This window comes from Schistocerca nitens, chromosome 1 (genome assembly GCF_023898315.1).
Source record: "Schistocerca nitens isolate TAMUIC-IGC-003100 chromosome 1, iqSchNite1.1, whole genome shotgun sequence".
NCBI classification, from domain to species: domain Eukaryota; kingdom Metazoa; phylum Arthropoda; class Insecta; order Orthoptera; family Acrididae; genus Schistocerca; species Schistocerca nitens.
Window position 1 is genome coordinate 443,330,549 of NC_064614.1, and position 6,107 is coordinate 443,336,655.

The window sequence follows — 6,107 nt, forward strand, 5'->3', positions numbered from 1 at the left end:
CTGACCGAACACGCCGAGCTACCGTGCCGGCTACCATCTGAGCTACCCAAGCACGACTCACGCCGCGTCCTCACAGCTTCAATTCTGCCAGTACCTCGTCTCCTACTTTCCAAATTTCACAGAAGCTCTTCTGCGAACCTTGCAGAATTAGCACTCCCAGAAGAAAGAATATGCGGAGACATGGCTTAGCCACGCACACTCCTCCGCAGAGTGAAAATCTCATTGTGGAAACATCCCCCAGGCTGTGGCTAAGCCATGTCTCCGCTCATCCTTTCTTCCGGGAGTGCTAGTTCTGCAAGGTTCGCAGAAGAGCTTCTGTGAGGTTTGGAAAATAGGAGACGAGGTACTGGCAGATCTGAAGCTGTGAGGACGGGACGTGAGTCGTGCTTGGGTAGCCCAGATGGTAGAGCACTTGCCCGCGAAAGGCAAAGGTCCCGAATTCGAGTCTCGGTCCGGCACACAGTTTTAATCTGCCAGAAATTAATTTTCCCCAGCTTTGAATAGGTAGGTTATTCAATGATAGTGAAGAACAATGAATTAGGGCACTAATGTTGCAGTTGTCTTTGCACTTTTGTTGCTAGTAAAGGTTAGCCTCTTGCTGAAGTTAGAAAATAAAGTAACAAAGACGCCGTTTGGGTGCTGTTTTAAAGGACTGAATACTCGAGTGTCTCGAAGCAGGTCAGGCACGAACCGTATCGCAGCAGGTTTCATGCCAGTTGTTTGATGATATGTCCGAGACGCAGAAAATGTTCGTCCTAGGTTAGGTACAATTGTGAGATGGCAACGTCACGAAAGTGCTCAACCCAGTTACCATTCTCGTCCGCCCAAAAAATCAACTGGTAGTTCTACTCCACTCGAAAATGTCTCAGCTGTTGCGCGGGGTGTCTGTATCTGTTCTGACACGAATGTTAGTGACAGAAATTATACAGCCCGGATTTAATTATCATACTGCTGTTCACAAGCCACTATTTCTCCTCCTCTTTTCTTCCTTCGTGTGTGTCTGCCTGGAGCAAGCCATTCTTGCTGACGCCATTTCTGCGGCTTGTTTGTCGTACATCTGAAGGGTAAATGTTTGTTTTGAGTATCTCCACAGTGTGTCCCAGTTCAAATGGTTCAAATGGCTCTGAGCACTATGGGACTTAACATCTTAGGTCATCAGTCCCCTAGAACTTAGAACTACTTAAACCTAACTAACCTAAGGACATCACACAACACCCAGCCATCACGAGGCAGAGAAAATCCCTGACCCCGCCGGGAATCGAACCCGGGAACCCGGGCGTGGGAAGCGAGAACGCTACCGCACGACCACGAGATGCGGGCGTGTCCCAGTTCCGTTAGGGCTGTGGCTGTGGTAAAAAAAAGTTATAGATTCTGTTCACAAAATCACTGTATTTATTTCAAATGGTCTACCCCTGAGTCAATACACAGCTGAAATCATTTTAAAATGTTTTGAAACAGTCATTGTTGTCCTTTTTGGAACTGCAGTACTGAAGTACAATTTTGAGGAATGTCTTTAATTGCGTCTTAACGGTGTCCTTTCATTGCCAACTTCAATTTGGGCAACAACCCGAAGTTGGCTGGGGCTAAATCCGGTGAATACGGCGGAAGGTCCAGGTCTGTGATCCGTTTGCTGGCCAAAAACTTGGCCGCGATCTTCGCTTTGCGGGCTGAGACCTTATGACAGAGCGACCATGAACCTGCCTCTCGGTATCTGGGTCGAATTAGACAAATTCTCACCCACAAACACAAAACTAAGCACAAAAGTTGATGTTTCCCAACTGCTCCACCGCCATTTTCCGATGATGTCAGACACGTACTGTTACTTTGGGGGCCAGGACAGCTACTCTTCGACCTTCTACACGGCTGTTGTTGAAACTTCAAAGATCGTTACGCCGCGACTCGCCACGAGATTGGTGTTTCACTTTTGATATGCAGTGGTAGATCCAAGTTCCAACCACAGCAACAACTCGGTATACGGCAATGGTAGGACGTTAGAGAAGATAAATTTCTTTGCCAACATTGCTAATAATAACCTTTATTCTCGATAACCGGTTTCGGTAATCAAAGTTACCATCTTCAGATCTGGAAAGGACTTACACGGTGTGACTATACACAAAACAAGGTAATATAAGATATCAAGTATAACCAAAAGAATAGAACCACAAATAAATGAAGACATGGGCGGAAAAACTGGCTAACTCTCAAACGTAAAAACTTATAGATAAGTGCTGCCATCTGTTGCTGGATGCAGGAACTATCAAAATTGACATTGGTCTCATCTCTAAATATAACGTTAGGGTGTAATACAACGCAGAGAATTTCTTGCGTCTCGCTAGATATGATTTCTGTAATGTCAAAAATGGGCTAACCTTCCGCTACTCTCCGGGGTGGGTTGAGGGGGCGCTCGACATCACGGTCATCAGCGTTCTGACGAAAAATCAACAGGAACTCTCATGGGCGGGGACGAAGGCTGTCCCCACATGCAGAGCAGTTTATAACATACTAAAGTCTGCCGCCCTTCCCCACCAGTTTAGGGATGAGGCCTGATAGTTCACAAAATTTCACCACTCTGTTAACATACAGTGGAAAGAAGCTGAATAGCTGAGTAGCAGAATAGCTGGTACTGTGCCATATATTAAAGAGACAACAGATAATTAACCGTAATTTACAAAGGTCTGGGGGACGAGGTAGACTATATTGGAATTAATAAAAGTGTCAACTCGAAATATAATCCCAGTGTAATATGTAATAGTAAGTACTTTACGAACGTAGGGACATTCAGTACAGAATAAAAATACCGGTAGTGAACATGGGGGATGTAGAAGTGGGAAACGTTGACGGAGTGTGAAAAATCAGTGGATATTATCGAATGAGGGAGTTTAATGCTTAGAAATGGCACAAAAAAAGTTGAGAAGAGGAAGCGAACAGTGGCAAAGAGTATAAGGGTGTAGTGGAAAATGCAAAATCACGAGATTCAGATTAAGACTATGCGATAAAATGCTTCGATATTGTACCTACACGGGATAAGTTTTTTCGTGATTTCCGAAAACTAAGTAACAATGATCTTCTAGATTCTTATATATGTGAATATGAATCCTGTCAAGTGGAGATACAATGATGATCCAGAGAGGAGTAGGCGGCAGACAACTAACATCTATAAGGTTTCTGGAGGTAAAATAGACGTTCCGATTTGTTAGAAAGGTTGTCTAGCAATCTTCAGTAGAAGCAATGAACACCTGTCTCATGTGATCCAACAAAAGGAAACATCTGAGACTCCTGAAGTTAGTTCCTGTGTTTCCTGTGTCCCGTTTTAGCTGGCCGGACATCCCCGGTATCCGGCCCGCCAAATATTTGAGGTTGTACCTATACTGCCGATAATTGAGTTTCGAGGCCTATCGCGACATTGGCTCTGCTACTCGTTACAAGACTACATAACTAAACTTATTATTGCGCCGCTTGAAATAACAATGCGTTGACATACTCTACCTCTGTTACGTCTTGCAGTAATAGTGTTGCTAACAATGATTTTGAGATTTCGTTAACTTTGCAGGACGCTTTCATGAAGAATGGGCAGTGACAAACTTTTTTGTCGGTGAAATTCGCCAGAATAAAATAGGTCAGAATTTCGGTCAGGTACGTCCACCATTCAAAATTATGTAATTAAATAAAAATCGTAGTTTGTTTCAGTGCTAGCTATTCCCACAACCTTAGATTTTTGCGATTTCATCTTTCCTTTAGCCTTACATTACGGTGATCATGGAGTGCTAGGGTGCTTTAATCCCACTAGGTAGATCTTGGCCCTTATGACTTCGTGGAGGAGTCAATGTGGCCCGCGGACTAAAAAGTTTGGAGACGCCTGCATTAGACAACAAAACACACAATGATAGATTTACGTGTAACATTACATTAAAAGCCAAATATTTTATTTAACGTGGATAAGCGGGTGAGACCGCCTGCATATTATAACTTTCGTATTAAGCAATATTAGGGAATAAGCCAGCTAAATAGTGTGACGTTCGCAGTTAAAAAGCGCTCCTTTCCCTGCTACGTGAAGTTAAAAACGGTACAGTTATACGAGATTCGGAAATACAAAGGCGAATCGGTCAACAAGTTGGTTATGCTGGTCCACAATACACAGCTCCAGATAGTCGAATGTCTGAACTGTCACTGAAAGATGTGTAGCATTGGTAGGCGTCTCTATAATCTTATACTCTGTTCCATCCAACTGATGGGAAGAATCAGTAAATTCAATGAACCAATCTATCGTTGAGCAATGTGTTCATTGCAATGTTACACCCAACGCTGATTGTACCGATAGCGGGAATATTCACTGTCTGATCAGATTTGTAAAATTTACTGGGATCCGTCTTCGAAACCTATTCTTTTTTGAAACCCAATGGTGGGCCTATTGAACCTTTCTGCTTAAAGTCAGCCGATGCATTTCAGATGTAAGTGAACTGATATTTGCACAGAGCTCAATCCTTTTTCCAGACCGTTTTAAAACTTCGATTACATCGTCAATATCGCATGCACAAGGTTCAGTTTCCACAATTTCGTTTTTACCGTTACACTTTATAAATGGTTCAAATGGCTCTGAGCTCTATGCGACGTAACTTCTGAGGTCATCAGTCGTCTAGAACTTAGAACTAGTTAAACCTAACTAACCTAAGGACATCACACACATCCATGCCCGAAGCAGGATTCGAACCTGCGGCCGTAGCGGTCGCTCGGCTCCCGAATGTAGCGCCTAGAACCGCACGGCCACTCCGGCCGGCTACACTTTATACAGTTTATTGTCGGCCTCTATGATATTTGGAATGGTGGTGTATGTATCCACACCATTCAGCGTTCTACTCCAATCTCCAATGTTTAAATTAGTTGGTGAGAAGTAATTCACGTCTAGTACAGACGATCGTTCTTTTCAAGTCATGGCATCTAAACATCAGCTGGTGAGCGCATGCTTAAAACACATCCTTACATATAATTCGTAAACGCTAGGAGGAACATGATGCATAGATGACCACACAGGAATGTATTCAACTTTTGGTAGCGTAGAAAATTGTAGATCACGTGTCCTCGTTGTAATTTTTCTGGGGGTTGCAGTCGAAATAGTAGACGTTATTTGTATTTCTTTTTTTAAAATATACTGCCCAGTTAGTTACAACAGATTCTCCTGCTAAATCCAGATTCACAATTCCGCATTTTCCTGATTTCCACACAGTCTTCAGTAATGTATACCTCACAAACACACCTCAGAATTTCGGAATGTTGAATTTCTTCTTAACAAACTTAAGCAGATCTGTATTTTTATGCACCCTGTCTGGTAAGACTGCTTGGTGGCCCTTTTTTGTTTATGAAAAGACAGTTTCTTTCTTGTATGGTTTCAAGTATAGCCCTTTTCTAATGACTCCTGCCTCCATCATGCGGTTATATCTTCTATCTTCGTGCCTCCTATAGTTGCTTCTGAGAGTTTTTTGCTTTCCTGACAGTCTTGGCATTAGCTATAGCCTTGCCCGCTGCTTGCCTCCATGGCGGCCGCGTGTAAACCAGACTTTGCCGCCAACCCCCCCCCCCCTCCCCCCCCCCCCAAAAAATATTAGTATTAAAGACTTGTCCTTCGCATTTTCCTGATATAGAATGTTTTTAATAATAATTTTTACAAACAGAAAATCAATTTACACACTAATTCACTAGCTATTACATAAAAATGAGAATCACTGTTAGGAAATTTAAGAATACTTTAATTCTAGCTTGTTTGCTGACTAGAGTGGAAGTTTCTTCGACACATACATATACACACACAAACTGAACTTTTCTCGCTTTCCTAAACGCGAAAAGTCTAGTATCTAAATTGCCTAAGATCTCATGTTCTATTGAAATAACAGCCAAATTTGGAAGCCTCTGCTAATGCATTACGATCTTACATAATTTTTAATTTCGAAAATGATCTTTCACCGGATGCAACTGTCACTGGCAGAGTAAGAAATATTCTTAGGACTATTGCTGTGTTGGGAAAAGTTGATATTAAATAATTTTTGAAAAGATATTGAAGAATCGTATTATGGTTCACAAAGACTGATTTTCTAGAAAATGGAACCTTAAAGCGT